Source organism: Eschrichtius robustus, chromosome 8 (assembly GCF_028021215.1).
Source record: "Eschrichtius robustus isolate mEscRob2 chromosome 8, mEscRob2.pri, whole genome shotgun sequence".
Lineage (NCBI taxonomy): Eukaryota > Metazoa > Chordata > Mammalia > Artiodactyla > Eschrichtiidae > Eschrichtius > Eschrichtius robustus.
The window spans coordinates 85631440-85653334 of record NC_090831.1 but is presented as its reverse complement, the minus strand read 5'-3'; the positions used below and the strand labels follow the sequence as shown (position 1 = coordinate 85653334).

The 21895-nt window shown below is 35.7% G+C and overlaps 1 protein-coding gene across 4 annotated transcripts in view; it reads left to right on the top strand.

Annotated features, from left to right (window-relative positions):
• NT5C3A (5'-nucleotidase, cytosolic IIIA) overlaps positions 1–21895 on the top strand; it is a 41693-nt gene that overhangs the window by 1840 nt on the left and 17958 nt on the right. The window contains exon 2 of one of the 4 annotated variants that reach the window (XM_068549276.1): positions 20151–20246. The exons of the other annotated variants lie outside the window; for them this stretch is intronic. The gene's annotated coding sequence lies outside the window, so the exon portion shown is untranslated. The remainder of the gene's footprint in view (positions 1–20150; positions 20247–21895) is intronic. 4 annotated transcript variants of the gene reach the window in all.

The following is a 21895-nucleotide window of genomic DNA, read 5'->3' as shown; positions in this document are numbered from 1 at the left end:
AGCACGGGCTCTAGGCACGCGGGCTTCAGTAGTTGTGGCACGTGGGCTCAGTAGTTGTGGCTCTAGAGCGCAGGCTCAGTAGTTGTGGCGCATGGGCTTAGTTGCTCTGCAGCATGTGGGATCTTCCTGGACCAGGGATCGAACTCCTGTCCCCTGCATTGGTAGGCGGATTCTTAACTACTGCGACACCAGGAAGCCACAGATGTGTATTTGGAAGGAAGAGATGGGGAATGTGGGCAAAGAGGCCAAATTGTAAAGGAGTTTTGTAAAGCCATTCTAAAGGCTTTGCCCTTTATCTTGTAGGCAATAGGGGGCCATGAAAGGTTTTTAAACAGGATAGTTGCATGTTCAAAACTATATTTTATGCAGATCACTTAGACAAGATAGGGTGAAAGGGGAGAGCCTGGAAAGAAGGAGATAATTTAGGAGGTTGTTGGCAGTATTCATTGTGAAAGATGATTAGGGTCTAGACTAGGAAACGAGCGATCAGAGGATAAACATTTCAGAGGTAAAATCAACAGGACTTAGTGGCAGGCACTACAAACTCTGGACTCATACAAACCTAGCTTTGAATCTAGGCTTTCTCATTTATCAAGCTGTGTGATCTTTGGCAAGTTATTTAACTCCTCTGAGTCTGTTTCTTCATCTATTAATTGGAAGATAATAATACTACCTACTTCATGGGGTAGTTGTGAAGATTACATGAGATAACACAGTGGACATAATTGCTATCATTTGTGAGCTTATCATTATTTATGATCATTAAATAAAGAGATTAATCACAGGGGTGGGGAGGATTACAAGCTAAATGGTGATACTGGCTACATTATTAGCCAAGATAGAAAGGGGGAAAGAAAGAGGAGGCAGGGACAATGTGGAACAATAAGTTCACTTTGTCCTGTTTAGCCAAGTAGAAATGTCCATAAATTAGTTAAAATAACTAAAGTGCTTAGAAAAGCATTTGTTGCCATATATTGGCCCATAGTAATATATAGTATATACATTACCTGTTATTATTAGCAACAGCAATGGAAAATGTAGTGCTGGAGTTGCGAAGATAAACTGGGACTAGAAGCTACTTTCTCAAGTGTCTAGCCTCTTGGCAGTAATAGTGGAAATGATTATAATTTCTCACCCATAACTTAGCAGCAAGATGAAAAAGAAAACTTGAGAATACTGACATATAGTGGGTGTTCAGTAAAGAAAACAGAGATCTCAGAGATGGGGTAACAGGACATGTTTCCAAAAGAAAGGGCAGAGGCAGAAGTGTCAGTCTGCACAGATCAAAAATTGACTGAAAGCCTTGTGGGTTGGACAGCCACTAGAGGAACAATGAAGTGAAGAAGACCAGAGAGTGATTGTTGAGTACAAAAATACTTGTGCCGTCAGTGTACGTTTGGTTTGGTTTTGGTTCTGAATGGTTGGCACGTGACCATGTTGGCAGGCAGAATGGCAGTGAAAAACGAGTGCTTAAAGAAGTGAGAGAGGAGGAAGGGAGTTCCCTGGTGGTCCAGTGGTTAGCACTCGGCGCTTTCACTGCCATGGTCTGGGTTCAATCCCTGGTTGGGGAACTAAGATCTCCCAAGCCCCACAGCTTGGCCAAAAAAAAAAAAAATGAGAGAGGGGGAGAGGGAAAATCAAGCTGAGTTCCAGAGGAGATAGGAAGGTAGGGGATAGAGAACACAGGTGGACAGATGCCTTTTTAAAGGAATAAGGAACATCCCTCTCTCTAAGAGTGAATAGTAGCCCCTCGCTATCCATGGGGGATTGGTTCCAGGACCCCCTTGGATACCAAAGTCCAAGGATGCTCAAGGCCCTTTTATAAAATGGTGTAGTATTTACTTATAACCTATACACAACCTCCTATATACTTTAAATCATCTCTAGATTATCTCTAATACCTAATACAATGTAAATGGTATGTACATAGTTGTAAATACAACGTAAGTGCTATGTAAATTGTTGCCAGTAAGCAGCAAATTCAAGTTTTGCTTTTTGGAACTTTCTGGAATTTTTCCCCCCACATATTTTCAGTCCTTTGTTGGTTAAATCGCTGATGTGGAACTGACAGATACGGATGGCCGACTGTACTACTCACTGATTTATAGTATCCACTTATTCATGCATATTTTAATTTACATTATGTCTTATTTTCAGCCCTGCACTGTCTCTACTTACTTTGTTCTTTACTTCTGTCCAGTTGACTTAATTTCTCCTACTAAATGGCACCTCTTTCCAATTATTATATATCAATTGTTTTCTTTTTTGTTTTTTTTTGTATTACCAGAATATATTCTGGTTTTACTTTTTACCAGCAGATTACTTATTTTTCTCCAATAGAAAACTAATTCCAAAAAAAGATAAGATGGTTTAATCTTATTCAGTTCTTCTCATATCCTTTATTAAAGGTACAAACTTAGTTATAAGATAAATAAGTACTAGGGTTATAATGTACAACATAATGACTATAGCTAACACTGCTGTAGGATATATAGGAAGGCTGCTAAGAGATTAAATACTAAAAGTTCTCATCACAAACAGAGACTTTTTTTTTTTTGGCTTTCTTGTTGTATCTATATGAGATGATGGATGCTAAGTAAACTTATTGCGGAAATCAATTCACAATATATGTATATCAAATCATTATGCTGTATACCTTAAACTTATACAGTGACATATGTCAGTTATATCTCTATAAATTTGGGGGTGGGGAATTCTCCCAAAGTAGAAGTATCTAACAAATGAAATAAAATGGAAGCACAAAACCAGAACAAATGTATAGTCTCAACGCTATTCTGTAAAGAGCAACAGAGAGGGTGGAAATTATTTCGACAGCAGGAATAGGAGAGATGGAACTGTCACTGGAAGTTCCCCAACCAGTTAAAATTGTCATTTCTAATTTAAACACGTCTCAAGTATTTGTGGCTTCCTTGTGAACATCAGCAGTTATTCCTTAAATAGCTGCTGCTGTTTTTGAAACTTCAGTGTGTTTCCTTCCTGGAGATAAACTTCTAACAAAAACTTCTTCCTTTCTTCTAAAGATAATATCAAATGTTTTCTGGGTACTATTCTAAGTGGAAAGCCCACTATTGAGTCTATATTTAGATATATTTAGAAAAGGGAGGGGGGAAAACCAAGATTCAAACAGCTGCTTTAGTGGATCAACACTATCACATAGGCTTTTAAAATATTTCTATAACTCAACTTTCATCTAATTTATATCAGTACAGAAATTTATGACCTTTTAGCACCTGTTTTGAGTTCTTGGTTTGTTCTGTGAAGTGTATTCCCTGAACTCCTGCGGCATTTCCTGATGATTTCTCGTAATTTAGCAATTTATGTACTCTCTTATATTGTTTACTGTAATGTATATTCATTTATTTATTTATTTATTCATTTATTTATGTATGTATGTATGTATGGCTGTGTTGGGTCTTCGTTTCTGTGCGAGGGCTTTCTCCAGTTATGGCAAGCGGGGGCCACTCTTCATCGCGGTGCGCGGGCCTCTCACTATCGCGGCCTCTCTTGTTGCGGAGCACAGGCTCCAGACGCGCAGGCTCAGTAATTGTGGCTCACGGGCCCAGTTGCTCCGCGGCATGTGGGATCTTCCCAGACCAGGGCTCGAACCCGTGTCCCCTGCATTGGCAGGCAGATTCTCAACCACTGCGCCACCAGGGAAGCCCCTGTAATGTATATTCTTGAAGAGTCTGGATTGGTGCATAGTTCTTTGTCATCCTTTTTTATTAATTGTACTTGACTAAGAGAAACAGAGACCCCAAATCAGTGGCTTTATTAAACAGTGCAGATTTTATTTTTTTAGTGTAATGAGAAGTCCAAAAAATAGGTAGTTGCTGGTGTTAATTAGAGGGTACAAGGATATAAAGAGGTCTTTGAAATGTCCTTGGCTTTTCTCATGGTCACAAGATGGCTGTTGTAGTCCTGGCCAACATTTCCGTCTTCCAGGCAGCAGAAAGGAGGAAGCAGGAAAGAGAATACTTATTTAATAAGCAAAACTTTCTTCTTGCATGTCATTGGAGGAAACAGTGTCATATGGTCATCCTAACTGTAAGTGAAGCTGAGGAATTTTTTTTTTTTTTTGATTGAGCAACTTGCCACCCTCTGACAAAATTGAGATTCTATTAGTAAGAAGAAGAGGAGGGTGTGTATTAGGTAATTACCAGTCTACCGTGCCACACCACAGTGCCTGTTCTTTTTTCATATCATTGACTATTCAGTAAATATTCAATATTTAATCAAATGAAAACACCTGTATATAATATAATATTACCAGTGGTCAGTAGGCTGGTAGAAAAATGAGCATTCCAACTATTCCAAGTATTTGGTTATACAGCAGTAGAGAATACAAATTCTGAATAGCTTTGATCTTCTGTCCACCCCAAGAGTAAAGATTTATTCATTCACACCTGAAATATCTAGATCTTAAATAGCTCCTGCACATGGCCACTGCCTTCATACATGCTAATGAGATTTAGAAGCTAATCTCCCAAATGTGTCACAACTAGCTTAAAAGCTAAAGTCCTAACAGTACTTCTAGAATGAATGAATATAAATGTCTTGAGAGAGAGATCAACAGAAGGCTTTGTGGAGTTCAAAGGAACAGGAGATGACGTTGGGTAATGTTTGATGGATGTGGTGGTATTTGAGGGGTAGCAATCATGATTAGTCCAATTTGAATAAAATATATTGTCAAATAAGGAAAATACATTAAAATCTTAACTTTGGCAAAGAAAATATCCAAGGTCATCTTGAATCTCCAAATTTGGAAGTAGGGAGATGTTTGTACCAGGCATATGACTTTATCTTTTCAAAGCACGTTTGTCATGTTTCCTGTGTGTTATCCTCATGCAGCAAGTTAACCACATTTTCAACTTCAGTGAAAAATGTGATCTCTTATCTAGTGAGCCATTTTTATATTAGCTAGAATAGTTCCTGAAAAAGTTTTAGCTTTACAAATTTTTTTTTTTTGCTTATTCCTTTTGTTGTGAATTCATTTACATGACAGATAGAGCCACCCTTAAACCAGATACTAATATTTTTAATTTATTCAAGAATTTTGTTTTCTGGCTAAAAGCTGTCATATCCTTAGATCCTTTTACTTTCTTCATTTAACAAGCTACCACCCCAACCCACCCCCCGCCCCCGCCCCGTGATTCTGAGGCTTGCAAAAGTTTGAGAACCATTGAAGTAAAAAATTCAAGTTCTTGCCTTCAGCAAAATTACAAATTTTACAAGTCACAAGACTTCCAAGTCTTGTGCTCACAAATAGTGAAAATTGGGGCTGCCAGAAATTACTGTGTGAAGAAGAGAAAGCAGAGTGATGAGGATGTAGAAAAATGGTCACTTTCATTTACTCTGGAGGTGGTATACATTGGTTAAATAAACAATAGTGCATGGTTAAATTATGGTGCATTTGTATAATAAAATATTGTGCAGCTTTGGAAACAAAAAAGTAAATCTGCATGAGTTAACATTTTAAAAAGTTCAAACGAGTTGGCCAAGAGGCACATGAAAAGCTGCTCAACATCACTAATTATTAGAGAAATGCAGATCAAAACTACAATGAGGTGTCACCTCGCACCAGTTAGAATGGGCATCGTCAGAAAATCTACAAACAACAAATGCTGGAGAGGGTGTGGAGAAAAGGGAACCCTCTTGTGCTGTTGGTAGGAATGTAAATTGATACAGCCACTATGAAGAACAGTATGGATTCCTTAAAAAACTAAAAATAGAATTACCATATGACCCAGCAATCCCATTACTGGGCATATACCCTGAGAAGACCATAATTCAAAAAGACATATGCACCCCAATGTTCATTGCAGCACTATTTACAATAGCCAGGTCACGGAAGCAACCTAAATGCCCATCGACAGATGAATGGATAAAGAAGATGTGGTATATATATACAGTGGAATATTACTCAGCCATAAAAAGGAACGAAATTGGGTCATTTGTAGAGACGTGGATGGACCTAGATACTGTCATACAGAGTGAAGGAAGTCAGAAAGCGAAAAACAAATATCGTATATTAATGCATATATGTGGAATCTAGAAAAATGGTACAGATGAACCAGTTTGCAGGGCAGAAATAGAGACACAGATGTAGAGAACAAACGTATGGACATGAAGGGGGAAAAGCGGCAGGGGGGTGGTGGTGGTGGTGTGATGAATTGGGCGATTGGGATTGACATGTATACACTGATGTGTATAAGATGGATGACTAATAACCTGCTGTATAAAAAATAAATAAAATTTTTAAAAAACAAAAGCTCAAACGAGGGGGAAAATAGCAAGTTGGAGGACAGTTTTGGTTCCAAAAGAGATACACATGTATATGCTTGTTATTGGAAATTCTTGAAAAACTATATTAGAAGCTGTTTATACTTGTTGCTGGCGAGAGTCAAACTTGGGAGGATGAGACTGTGGAGGAAGCCTTCAGCTTTTTCATTCTTTAACGTTTCATACTGTTTGAAAGAACATGAGCATGTATTTTATATATTTTTTAAAACTGGTTAATTAAAAGCAATAACATTATAAAAAGTGTGTTGGGACCACATTGTAGAAGCATCTTTATTATCAGGTGTTTGTAATTAATTTTCTAAAGAGCCTTTGAGTTTGTTTTTCTAAAATAAATAAGATCTGGAATGCGTTTTAGTATGAATAACCTGGTATCTGAGGTACACTGAATTAGCATTACTAGGATCAGGAGGAGAGAAGTATAGGGGAGGAAAAAATAATTTTCCCTCCACCTTTCTAAATTCTCCACTGGGGACCCCATAACAAGACAAACTAACAAGAGAAAAACAAACAGAAGTTCATTAACATGTACACATGGGCGATACCAGGGGAAAATGAGTAACTCCTGGATGGCTTAGAATTATACCATCTAAAGCTAAAGACAAAAGAACGGTGTGGGAGCCTGTTAAGAGTTGCGGCAGAAGAAGGGTATGGCAAGCCTGACCTAGGGTTGATACACAAATTTAAGTGCATTCTCCATTAATATGTTTCTTGTGCTTTACTCATCTTCTCTTCCTGGTACAAAGGGAGACACACAAATGGAGATGTCCTTCATAAATGTAAATTTCCATTACAAAAAGGTAATTTCTACTCTGTTTTCAGAGCTTCTCCTGTGTCTGCTGTTTCTTTGAAATAATCATCTAAAAATAACCTTTATGCCAAAGAGGTACACCTTGGGGTGGCAAACCTGCCACTCTGGACGAGCAGGAATTAAAATAAGCCTGGAGTAAAGAGAATGACTATGCTCTCTAGACTGCTGTGGGAGCAGTTGAGAGAGGAGGACAGAAAGAGGATTGCAGAGGTGAAATCTACAGTATTTGAAAGGGAGCAGAATTTGTAACCCCAAAATATGCCTCTGTGGCATTAGGGATTATTTTAGGCTAATTATTTTTTTTTAAAAAAACAGCTGACACAAGAGAAACTCTGAAAAGCAAGCAGAAGTTACACTTTGATAAGAACAATTTACACTTATAAGGGAAATCTCCATTTGTACGGGTGTCTACCTCTCTGTCAGAAAGAGGGCAACAACTGAACCTATAGAAACTCTTAAAGGTCTTAACTCCGCATGACAACCATACCCTTATTTACTGAGCTTTGCCTGAAAACCTGGCTTTCCCCTGCCCAGCATCTTTTGTCTTTAGCTAGAGATGGTATTTAAGGCGATGGCTTGGGCCATTTTGAGAGTTAACTCAGTTTTCCTGGGTATCTCTCATATATACAGGAAGTATACTGTATATGTTATTCAACTTGTTTTTCTCAATCTGTCTTTTATTACAGGGGAGTCTCAGCCAGGAACCTAGAAGGATAGAGGGAAAATCACTTTCCCTCCCCCACAGATTTTATAATTTTGCCAAGCGTTTTGGGTTATCCTTAATTTTTCACAGCAGTTTGAATGTTCCCTATAATGTATGTTAAATCATTTCCATATATTCCTCTTTTACTTGTTTTTAAAATAATTATTAAATTAATAATATTTAATGATATATTAATATTAATAATTATTATTAAATTAATAAGCATACAGAGGGACTTCCCTGGTGGTGCAGTGGTTAAGAATCCAACTGCCAATTCAGGGGACACGGGTTCGAGCCCTGGTCCGGGAAGATCCCACATGCCGTGGAGCAGCTAACCCCGTGTGCCACAACTACTGATCCTGTGCTCTAGAGCCCTCAAGCCACAACTCCTGAGCCCGCGTGCCACAACTACTGAAGCCCACGTGTCTAGAGCCCGTGCTCCGCCACAAGGGAAGCCACTGCAAGGAGAAGCCCGCACACCGCAACAAAGAGTAGCCCCCGCTCGCCGCAACTAGAGAAAGCCCGCGTGCAGCAACGAAGACCCAACGCAGCCAAAAATAAATAAATAAATAAATTTATTAAAAAAAAAAATACAGAGAATCTGAAATCCTATTTTAATCTTTATTCTTCTTTTAATTATAGGTTGTAATTTATATCGTCATGTAATAACTTATTTGAAATCTAATGTCGTGAACCTTACCTGATAGGTTTTCCCCCTTTAAAAAAACAGCAATCAGGGAAATTATACAATCCTGTTTTTCTGTCAGCAGGTGGCAGACTTCTCCCTCTGCTATGGCACGGTGCTACATTTCTAAACTATTTACCTTCTTTATTAATGCACTTTTATGTTTACCATCTATTTCTTAAACCTGAAGGGGAGCAGAATATGCCACCCCAAAAATGTGCCATCTTGGCATGTGGATTATTTGGCGCTGAAGGCAGTAAGACTCAGCAGACTCAGGAAAGGCTTTTTACCTCCTCCTTAACTGCCTAAAAATTTAGAAAGGGGTCCTGTACCAGGAAGAGAGCTATTACCAGAGATCACATTTTTCATCTGAGAGACTTATCTGCATAGCAGGACAAATGTTTGTTTACCAAACGTTTGCTCTTCCCCTCTTCCTGTGAATTGCCTTCCTCCCCTTTAAAGCCCCAGACTCCTACCTCTTTCTCCTTAGCTCAGTATGGTATATAAGCCTCACTCAATTGCCTGGCTGTCTTTTTTTTTTAAAGGAACTCTATTTATTTATTTATTTATGTATGGCTGTGTTGGTTCTTCGTTTCTGTGCGAGGGCTTTCTCTAGTTGCGGCAAGCGGGGGCCACTCTTCAGCGCGGTGCGCGGGCCTCTCACTATCGCGGCCTCTCTTGTTGCGGAGCACAGGCTCCAGACGCGCAGGCTCAGTAATTGGGGCTCACAGGCCTAGTTGCTCCGCGGCATGTGGGATCTTCCCGGACCGGGGCTCGAACCTGTGTTCCCTGTATTGGCAGGCAGATTCTCAACCACTGCGCCACCAGGGAAGCCCCTACCTGGCTATCTTTGGGTCTCATATCTTCGTGGGAGCTCTTGTAGGTACAAAAAATTTTTTTCCTGTTAATCTGTCTTTTTAGTACGGGGGGTCTCAGGCAAGAATCTAGAAGGATAGAGAGAAAATTTTTTTCCTCTCCTAAAGACCATTAACCTATGAAATTTAAACCAAGTATGACAGTATTCTGCCATTATAGATGTAAATGCCATTTGTCTACTTTTTTCAACATATATTCTTCATTTTCAAGGTGCTAATAGATTACAAAGTTGTTTAGCAGTTGATTGGAGGGTTGCTTAATTTGTTTGGCAAGTTCCTGCTTATAATTAGGTGGAAGTAGACTGTCAGAGGTTTAACATGATGTGGGTTCCTGCAACATCCTTCCTGCCTCTGTTGTATCTCCTCTGAAGCCTTGTCGTGGCACAGCCCTCTCATTTACCTTACCTCAAATGTCCCACTCAGAGTCTGGGTTCCGAATACACCATCAAAAAAATCATCATGTTATTATACAGTCTTCCCCCATGAACAGTTTGTCAGTTTATCTTTGTCAGTCACACCATTAGCGTTCTAGCGTTCTTATTCTCTAAGGGAATGAAACACTCGATGGATTTTGGTAGAGAGAGATAGGAAAAGTTTGAGAACCTAACCTAGCTTTAAAGCATAGTGAAATGTTACAAAAAAGAAACCCACTGAAGTTCCCTAAGATAACAGGGGGCTCTACACTGCATAGAACTAGAAAACAATTAGAAACCGATTTGCATTTGGGTTAATTTGGCACTGCCTTGGTATCTTGTAACCAGGGAAAAGGAACTAAAACTTTGAGTTATCTACTTATGTCCAAGTGTGCCCTGCATGTTTACCTGATTTAATCCTTAAAACACAGTACAGCTGGTAATTATTGTAATTTTCTATCAATTTGCTTAGGAACTTAGCTAATAAATAGCAGAGCCAGCATTCACTCGGATTATAGCTCTCTCTGAAGCTCTTGAGTAAAGCATGCTTCCAGTTGGGAATGAGAATTACTTCTTTAGTAAGGTGTTGTTGTGTTGCTGATCTTTAAAAATTTTGTCTTTCTAAGCTAATTAAATACTTTATTCTATTTTGTCTTTTGTACACAACTGTGTACCATGCATGATATTGTCACGTGTTCCTAGTTTTGGCAGGAGAAGGAACTCTATCTACTGATCCATAATTATTGTTCTGTTTTTCTCTGCATAATATAAATATTGTGGTTTATCTAGTAAAGATACACAGCATTTTCTTTCTTTAACAAGTTATGTTAATCTGTGATCTGACCACTAGACGATCTTGTAAGGGAATGGGGTCATGTAATAGATGTTTGAGTTTAGTATTTGGTAAATCCTTGGTTCAGATCTCAGCACTGCCACATTCTAATGGTTTAGCCCTGGACAAATTTCACTTTTGTAAGCCTTAGTTTCCAGTTCTCTAGAGTGGAGAAGATTCACCTAAAAACTCTCCTGCCCCTTGTTTCCTTCAGGGTATTATATTAGAATATGTTCTGTTTTTGTGTTGTTATTTTTCATTTCACTTGTTTTAAATAATTACACTTTGGGAGAATTCCAACAGTATACTATTCTAGTATCCACCTGGGTTATTAAGATTAAAAAAGAAATTATATACATGCAGTGTATATAATAAACAAAGCTATTCTTTTCCCAACTTTATTTTAGACATGATGTTCTCATATAGTATATTATTCATATTAAGTAATGCATTTAAAAATGATCTCTAAACAGTATTCCATTTGAGCCCTCAGATTTGGAGATAAAAACTGAATGACTAGTTTTATCATATATCTTTCTTAAAGTTAAAAAGATTGGGAATGAGAAATGTCCAGCATTATGCCAAATTCTGAGCAACAGTTTTTAACCTGAGTACCTAGCACTCTAGAAAACAGTACCTAGCCCAATCCCTGCATGCCTGCTGTCACAATTGTAGATGGTTCAGCTGACCTGGGTAGCACACTTGGAGGCTTGGCATATATCATTTACAATTACTGAGATTTAACTTCACTACAATTGTATGAGAAACATGAGTTATCATAAAGGATAAAGCTGTATCTGTTTGACTCACTTTTGAGTCCCCTCTAGTATACTTACAACAAGCACAGATCATGTGATTCATTATATATTTCAAAATTAACTCATGGGGTCCACAGGTGTGGATTTCCAATCATTTGATTCAGCTTTAGGGGAGTTTTGATGATTAAGGACTCATGAGTACCTGAATTAAGATCCAGCTTTTTACAAGGAATTTCTCCATTTTAAATTATTTACCTATCTTAAACTTAATTTTCCCTTTGATTCTTTCTCTTTTTATTTCTGGTGTAGTATATGCTGATATAAAATTAGAAAATCTAGATAAGCAAAAAAAGTAATCTGCAATTTTCACCACCTAAAAAACCCCATATTTTAGTAAATGTACTCCTTTCTCCTCTGTACATATAACTATTAAGTATCATTTTTCCCAAAATAAGACCATACTGTAACATTGTTTTTAACTTGTTAAAACAATGTTTAACTTGTTAATTTATTTCTTAATGATAAACTTATACTTATTTTAATGACTATATTGTCTTTGGTATTATATCATATACGGATATCATTAATTATTTAGCAAGTTCTTCATTGGTGAACATTTAGATTGTTTCTCACTTTCAGTTATGATAAATAATGGATCAGTGAACATTCTTGTAGCATCTGTGCGTGTCCATGATTGTTTAAATGGAATTGCTTGATGAAAGCCTTTTGAATGTGCTGCCAGGGGTTACCCTCTGAAAAGGTTGTACCAATTTATATTTTCACCAACAGTATATTTAAGTACCTAGCTCCGTGTTTTCCTGGGAGTAGATATCTTTTTTTTTTCCTGATCTTTGCCAAATGATAGCTTTTTTAAAAAGTATTAATATTTCTATTACTTTTGAAGTTGAACTTTTTAAAAAATTGGCCACTTATTTTCTTCTTTTCTGAACCATCTGAGTTCTTTTTCTTGATTTGCAAGGGCTTTTATAAAATGACTTTCAGCCATGAGAGTATGTTAGAGATATATTTTTCCAAGTTTTTGTTTCACTTCCATTTTTGAGTAGTCTAAATTGACCTTCCTTTTCAAACCTTTAAATGGCTTCGTTAAGCCAATGTACTAATTCTTTAGAATGTTTTACTAACCTTGATTGCACATGACTCCTCATTTACACATTATGACTTCATTCGATAGCCAGAGTAGGAGGAGAATATAGCATTAAATAGTTTGTATAACTTACTCACTAGTTGACCCTCCCAGCCATAGAATGAGGAAGGCTAATTACAGAAAAAAATAGTAAGGCATTATGATTTGTCCCAATAGATAATTTTCATTTTACCTTCATAAATATTACTTAATATATGCCATGTCCATTTCTTCTAAAGATGTAGTAGCATTATACACACTTTCACTTTCTTTCATTTTGGGACATGTAACTTTTAAAAAATAATCTTTGTTTTCTTCTAGGTATAAGATATTATTCATTATAGAAAATTTAGAAAATACCAGAGAGTATGAAGAAGAAAATACAATCACCTGTGATCCTATCATTGCTGTTTGATAACTGTTACTTGATCTTTGGAATATATTTGATTCAGTCATGTCAGATGATTATTATACTATTGAATTTAGTTTGTTACTGGGTTGTTGGTTTTTTTTTTTTTTTCTGCTTTATAACAAAGTGAATCAGCTATACGTATACATATATCCCCGTATCTCCTCCCTCTTGCATCTCCCTCCCACCCTCCCTATCCCACCCTGTCACTGGTTTATTATTTAAAACTTTTGTTATGTGTATTCATAAGTGAAATTAGGTATCTTTTCTCTTTTTGTCTCTTTTTGAGAGACATTTGTTTCAGGGTTTTATACTAGTTAGTTCATAAATGGAATTGGGTAGTTAACTTCTTTTTATGTGTTATAGTTTATCTAGCATGGGAGCTATCTGTTAAAGTTTGAAAGAGCTCACAAGTATAAAACCTGATCACAAAGCTTTTTGAAGGCCATTTTCTAATAAACTTATTTTTATAAGTTCTGTTCTAATGAGCACACATTCCATTGTTGGTTTTGGTTTGGTTTGGTTTGGTTTATTGAAGTATAGTTGATTTACAATGTTGTGTTAGTTTCTGGTGTACAGCAAAGTGATTCAGATATATTTATTTATGGATAAATAGATAAAGATATTCTTTTTCAGATTCTTTTCTATTATAGTTTATTACAAGATATTGAATATAGTTCCCTGTGCTATACAGTAGGACCTTGTTTATTTTATATATAGTAATTTGTCTGCTGATCCCAAACTTCTAATTTATCCCTCCCCTCCCAGCCCTTTCCCCTTTGATAACCATAAATTTGGTTTCTGTGTCACACATTCCATTATTGAATGTACTATATGTTATCAAAACTTTTCTAAGATAAAATTAATTACTTTGGTTTACTATGTTGAGTTTATTAATCAGAGAGGTTTTGAAAGGGTTATATTTTGTGTTTTCTTCTACTTATATACTTTAAAAACTCAAGTTATCAACCGCTGATATCATCCATATAATTTCAAATAATTCTTTGCTACAAGTTATTAGTTTATGAACTTGAATCTCAGTAATTTTCTTCATTGTTTTCTTACCTTATTACTTTTTAAATGAGTTTATTTAGCATAGCAAGAAGAAGGGATAGTAAGTTGTCTTTGTACTCTCCTTTTAGATGTACTGGATATAATACATCAATAATAAAAGCCATTAATAACGTAACTTTTTTACCATTTTTATTATAACCCATATCAAAATAGCAATCCTAAACAATACTGTTTCTTTTCAACATATAGAATTCCAACTTTGTGATGTAGAAGGAGTCCAAAATTAAAACAAAAGTTTTTCTTCTTGTTGCATTTCAGGCACAGAAATCCAGATATAATAAAATAGGAACAATAATCTCAGTGCTAAGCATCTTGAAAGATTAGAACATAGTACATTTGAGAGTTAGGAAAGACTTCCTTCATTTATGGTACTGTCTTACATCGGATTTTCTTGAACTTGACCTACTTATTGCAACACAAATGTCATTTCCTCTAAAGGAGTTTACAGAATTTATTACTTCTTAAGTAAGAAAGTAAAAAGATATAGACTGTGTCCAAGAACTTCATTTGAGTTTCTGAAAATTAAGTCACTCAATCCTAGATTTTTGAGTAGTTTTTTTTTTAATGTGTACATATCAACAAAGATGTATTTTTTTTTAATATATACATTTATTTATTTTATTTATTTATTTTTGGCTGCATTAGGTCTTTGGGCAAGCAGGGGCTACTCTTCGTTGCAGTGCCCACGGGCCTCCCACTGCTGTGGCCTCTCTCAGTGCGGAGCTCCGGCTCTAGAGCACAGGCTCAGCAGTTGTGGCATGTGGGCTTAGTTGCTCCAAGGCATGTGGGATCCTCCCAGACCAGGGCTCGAACCTGTGTCCCCTGCATTGGCGGGCAGATTCCTAACCACTGCACCACCAGGGAAGCCCTGCATAGAGTTTTTAAGAAATGTATTGAGATTAGAACCATAGGTTTTCCTCAGTTTATATATATATGTGTGTAAATTCATAAATGCAGCAATCAGCTTTGCTAAATTCATAAATGCAGCAATCAACTTTGCTAACAGTCACCTAATAGGATAAGTCTTTGGAATTATTTTAAATGAGAGAAAAACTTATGAGAAAATCTTTACTTGCTGTTCATTTCCCCAACATATAATAATTCATTGTTTTCGTCTCTGTTTTTGCTCCTTAAACATTTTAAACCATATTCATATAAACATCTATATCACCTTATTTCAATTTTATTTTGAACAGTCACACTTTTAAAGTTAGTTGACTGTTGTCTTTTTCCGAGAAGTTTTGAGAGAAGTCAAATGCCTAGACAGGTGTTTTGCATGTTTAAAAAAATGGTCTTTCTATTTACATCATGCAACAATTAGCAGGAACAAGTTTGGCAAGAGTCCTTATAGAGAGTATTACATCTCACCTCCTACTGAATTGTCTTCCTTATATGACTTTATTGTTTGGTTTGGAATAACTTCCTAGGGTGTCAAGCAAGTTCAGAATGAAGTTTAAAAATACATTCCACAGAGAAGTGGTAATTGGATTATGGTAAATTAACTCTGAGTTAGTGGTTAAGTCATAGATTGGATTATTGAGAAATAACTACAATACCACAGGTTTTATGTGGGATTATGAAATGATTTTTTTCATATATAACTATTAATTAATATAATACCTTTATTCCCTTTACTCCCTGCCCAAAGATTAAAGGCAAAATCAATTAATAAGCTATTAAAATTTAACCTGATAGATTTTCTGTGTACTTTTTTGTTTTTTCATTATTTCAAAATTTTGAGAAACTTTTTTGATGGCAAAATATGAAGTGATCATTTTTAGCTTTTCAAGTTAATTGAAAATTGACGGTACCTAAAAGTTGTAACAAGTTACTCTGAAGTACAAATGAATATCCCTTTCTCTGTTGATAAAGACAGCCAGTTTCAGTGTTATAAGGGGAGAAAAATCTGCCAGATATTTGAGTCCTGTATGATTCTTTGCTCTTGGCATATCAATTTCATGTTTAGAGTTTGCATCAGGTGTGATATGAGTAATTTTTGTTTCTATGACAGTGAATAAAGAAACTCCAAGGCAACAAGGCCCAGTCATTGTGTCCAGAGGTGAAAGTCTACTGTGCTGCTAAAGAGACTGCCTTTATGATTTCTTTTATTCCTGGATCCTTTATGTCTCCTCTCAAAAAAAAAAAAGAGGATCCTAGAGCTATTTGAAACAAAATTCATTTTCTTTCATTCAGTACTTTGCTTGTGTCCTTGTTCCTTTTCTATGGCACAGTTTCAAAACATTACTCTTATCATACACATCTTTAGCCCTCTCATGTAAGTGTTATGTTTATAATATTGCCTAGAAACAGTGCTGATAAAGTAAGAAAAAAAGTCTTCCAGCTCATGTATGTAAGTAACAAGTGACTTCTCCCAGATGTTAGATTCCTTACCTATAATGAAGGGGGAAGTATTATCTTTCTCTTAAGGTTTTACTGATTAAATTACACAGGCATACCTCATTTTATTGCACTTTGCAGATATTGCATTTTTTTACAAATTGAAGGTTTGTGGCAAACATGCATCAAGCAAGTCTATTGGGACCATTTTTCCTACAGCATTTGCTCACTTCATGTCTCTGTGTCACATTTTGGTAATTCCCACAATATTCAAACTTTTTCATTGCTATCATATTTGTTATGGTGGTCTGTAATCAGTGTTCTTTGATGTTACTATTGCCAAAAGATTTTGACTTGCTGGAGGCTCAGGTGATCATTAGCACTTTTTAGCAATACATTATTTTTAAATTAAGGTATGCATGTTTTTTTAGACATAGAGGGACACCCCACCAGACACACAATCCACCCCCACCACGTATACCCACCTACTAGATGGAATTGAAAGGCCGAAGAAGTCCCCTATATGTGATCAGGAAACAATGCTCATATTTCCTCTCTTCTCCACTCTCCTTAGAGTAGCTGGACAGAACACTATCAAAGCCAAAGTCATCTATCCCTTAGAGACCAAAGCACCCCTCTTGATAAGAAACTAGCCATCTTGGTTTTCATGCTGTAAAGTATTTTGTTTTGTTTTAGGGTAAACTGGCTGAATTCCTTGCTTCTGTCTCTACTTTAGAAATATTGTTTAAAATAATCCATCCGTATGATGTTGACTGGTTCTGATTTTTTTTTTTTAACTTTCTTTTCCGATTATGGACATGATCGGTTCTACTACTATATCATTTTTAACAAGCCATTTTTTCCCTAAGGAACTCATTTATTTTATGAAGCTCAGAAAATAAAAATGGCCCCTTAATCCCATTACTGATACTGTCTTATGTATTCTACTTTAGACTTTCCTGTCCCAAAATTGGACTCTTGCTATAGATACTCTCATAGCTCTTTTCACTCAATAGTAGATCATGTATGTCTCAGTATATATGTAAATATTGATCTCACAGAGCAGTACTGTATAGTGATTTACAGGCATGGATTCTGAAGTCAAGAGACCTGAATTTGAATCCATTTCTGCTATTTGCCAGCTACAAGCCTTAATTTATTCACCTTTAAAATGAGGATAATAATAGCACATACCTTCTAGGGTTATGAATATGAGGTGAGATGAGAAGAGGTATGTCAAGTGCTTAAAAGTATCTGGGACACAGTAAACATACAATAAATATTAGCTATTTATAATAATCATGTTTGAGAACTGTATAATTTTTTATGTGTATACCCCAATTTATTCACCTCTCCAGTATTAATAAACATTTAGATACTGAGCATTTAGGCTGTTTACAGTTTCCCAGTATTATAAAGCAACTCTGCAATATACACCCTTGCAACTAAGTCTTTGTGTACTGTCTTATTTCCTTAGGACATAAAATTGGTGTGTCAAAGGGAATGTGTATTTCTAAAGCTTTTAATAGTATTTCTAAATACCCCTCCAGAAAGGTTATGGAACTCTGACTCCAGCATTCTTTGTTGTTTTTGTTGAAGATGATTTATCTGGAGTCATGTTTCAAAGAGATATCTTTAAAATTCTTATCATTACTAACCATATTAATATATTAAAGGACAGTTAAGTCGTCACATTCATACCTAATACAGAGGTGTTTTCAAAATGGATCACCTGCTTGCCCTTGAGCCTCCATTACTAGAATAAAAAAGATTTTCCTCTAAGAGAAATGTTATGTTGTCAATCTTCTCATCTTATTAAAATAAGATAGCAATGCCAAATTTTTAACATTTGGTAGGATACCAAGTTTGGATAATTTGTTAGTGGCCTTTTTTAAAAGCTATTTTAAAATTTTTTGTGTTGTTTGTAATAGAGAATGCCACTTCACAAAGTTTGATTACTGAAATGTTTTGTGGGTTTGATTTCTCTTGAGCGTAGAAGAGAGAAGGCTGATACAAAAATTTATTTACGTAAGTGTAGCATAGCCATGTTTCTAATGATAAAGCTTCCCAGAGCCCGTAGCATAACTTATGTATCAGGCCCTGACACATGGTATTAGCATATTTATTCCTACTACTCAGGTTGAAAACAAGACTGATTTTTCTTTAAAGGTTAAAAATATTTTTCTTCACAACAGTTTGCTTTCATTTCCAGCAGGAAGGGAACTTTTTTCAATTTTTTTAACCATAAAAATTAGTTTTCATTGTGTTCAGATTTTTTAGTAGATCTATGCATGGTCTTGTTGAAATTTACAGTGTAGGAAAATATGAAGAAAAACATAAAAGTCACTTTAAATCCCACTGCCCTGCAATAAAGACTGTTAACATCTTACTGACCACACTTTTATGCATCATGTTTTTTTCACGTCTTAAATGAACAAATCTTTTTAAAACTGTAAAACATACATAACAAAGTTTACCGCTTTAACTATTTTTGAGTGTACAGTTCGATGGCATTAAGTACATTGACATCGTTGTGAAACCACCACCACCATCCATCTCCAGAACTCTTTTTATCTTCCAGACTGAAATTCTGTACCCGTTGAGCAATAGCTCCCCTCTCTCCCCTCCTCCAGCCCCTGGCAACCACGACCTACTCTTTTTCACTTTGTATTGAAATATAATATTCATACAGAAAAGTACACATACTACAAGTACGCCGACAGCCAAAAAACACATGAGGAACAGAGTGTTTCTAAGTGTTACTGTTGAGGTTCCTTTTTTCTTTGCAGAGCAAGTTGGCAGTGCTCTAATAGTACAGATTTACCTTCTCTTAACTGCCACATTATGTTATTTGATCATGTTCTGTAGACTGACTGGTGACTAACTCAGAGCTAGCAAGCCTGTCACCCAGAGCATAATAAAGCACTGTGTAGTGATGCGTCACAAGACTGTTTTTGCATAGAGCTTATTAGCCAAGGCTTTTGGAACCGCCCTCAGCTGCACCTTGTGCTATATTAGTACTCCTCAGACAGGAAGAATTTTCTTTTGCTGCGGTAGCTTGTCCGGTTACCTTCAGGGTAAGTGTGTACAGTTCGTGTAAAAATGAGTTTCTCTTGTTTAACTTTATCTGATTCTTTTTTGATTCTGTATCTTACTGAAATTTTAGGCATTTAAACATCCAAATTAAGGAAATAAAAACAGAATGATCCTGTATAATGTAAAACTTTTTTATAGTTTGCAAAGATATGAATATGTAAAACTTTGCAGTGTCTTGAGTCTCAGAAATTATAATTTGTAGGATCTAATTTTAAGAGCTTATTGTTTAAAAAAAAAGAGCTTATTGTTTCACACATAGATGTTAAGGAAAAGCAAAGTACCCTCAGAAATCTCTTTTCAAGGGGAAAAAAGATCCAATTTTGTTGTTCATTAGTTGTTGTGTGATTCAGTTTTGCTGATAGCCACATGCTTTGTGTACCTAGGATTAGGAACTATTTATTATGGCTAGTAATAAAGATAATTAATTTTTATTTTGTGCCCATAAGCCTTATCCAGGATATCTTGGAATGGGTTTATACTGGTATGTTTTATAAATTAATAAAAGCTGGATTACTGTCTGTAAGGATTATAACACATTGTATATTGAAAATTAAAATTCAAACATATATATCACCATAATAGCCTAGAACATTTTAGTTAACTTAGATTTAAATACTTGAATTTACCTTATTTTTTATAGTTAGCTAATGCAGCAGACCATTTCTTAAAGTAGTTTACTTGGTTTTTATTGGCAGCCTATATCCAAGCCCTGCATCTCTGGATACTGCTTACTACCTATGCTGTTGTTCTAGGACATATTCAAGGACAGAGGAACTCAGAGTACTCTAAGGGTAATCAGTATATATTATCTACTTTCTATGTGCCTTGGTTTACTCATCTTGAAAAACGCTATTAGTTATTAGGTTAGTGGAGGTGGGGAGGATAGATGAATAAATTCTAAGCTTTGAAATTGTGTATTTTCATAAGTATCTACAAAATTCTGACTGAGAAGCCACATTTTACTATTTAAGAAAATTGGTATAAATTGCCAATTTTTAAATAACTGGCCTTTGAAATCTATTTTCTTTTCTTCTACCACCTTCTCTTACCCTCCCACCTTTTGCTATTCGGTTTCATTTTTGTTTTATGTCTGTATCAAGAGAAAGTTTCATTTTCCAGTTTGTGTATTTTTTTTCACTGCTGCCTTGAAAATCTAATTAGGGAGAATTCTTTAAATGCCCCCAAGAAACTGATTTTATAATGTTATACAAATAAGGAACTTACAGTTTGATTTTCCATGTGCTAATCACCCTAAAAAAGTGTCATTATTAAAAACCCAAGCTTATGACAAGTAATATATGTTGCTGGAGATGTGCAGTAAGATATTTAGGACTGTTGCTGACACACTGTCCATACTGTAGTAATGCATACCTTTTCTTATGTAAGTAGTATACAGTTTACCATTCAAAATTTCATTAATTTATTGTGTAATTTAAATGTTTCTAAAAGTATCAAGCTTAAAGCAGAATCACAGCTTTTTAAGCTAAGAATATCAGTGAATTTAATCTTTTTTCACTTTCCCAGAAGACAGTCAAGTGGGCCTTTAAAAGTATTCAATTTGCATTCAAATAGATACTTTAAAACTTGTATAAAGGCAAGTAAATTTTTTTCAGGTAGATATAGAAATTTTCAGTCATTTTGATTTGTAAATAACTTCAAGGTGTAAAGAGAATCATCTCAGAATGAAATACCACAATAGCTAAAACTTTCAGTTATCAAGTTTGTGCTATGCAAGTGAAGTTCTTCTTACCTCTTGCTTCAGTCTTTAGCTTTGTCCTACATGTTCCTTGTAATGAACACTGTTACAGTAGAGACCTTAACCTCACAGTGAAAGAACACAAAGTAATTATTTTCCAGTTTCCACATTTTCCAGTCCACATTTAAAGGTTCCAAATACTTAAAACTTCAGAACTTTCTTAGTAGAGAGTTCATAGTTCAAGGGTAATATTTTCTATTTTTGAACATGTCTTCTACACTTGATGTGTTTTTTTCAGCAACTCTTCTCTTGAAGCATCTGCAACAGATGACTGCTGGCAAAGTAAGCCAGAAGTTTATATACCAAGTATAGGTTTACAAGCCTATTGGTTTAAAAATATCCTGCCCTAATTTTCAATGTCTTCCTTAGAATAGCGCCAGAATGCTGACATTTATACCTTAGTCTTTACACTTCTATAATGATAGTGATTTTTCTATTAGGACTGCAGTATCACTTCATGTGAGATTATCTTTGAGTAAGGATAAATTCTGGTCAGATTGCCAGTGAGGATTAGGAAGAATGAAATATCGTCATTGAAATTTGCAGAGTATCTAGTAAACTATTAGGTTTACTTATTAAAAATAATGTCCTAAAGTTGGCCATTATCAAATTTCTGATCACTCTTTGTTTTCATTTGTATAAATAAAATAATGAAGAGACCATGAGAAAGATGATTAACTCCTT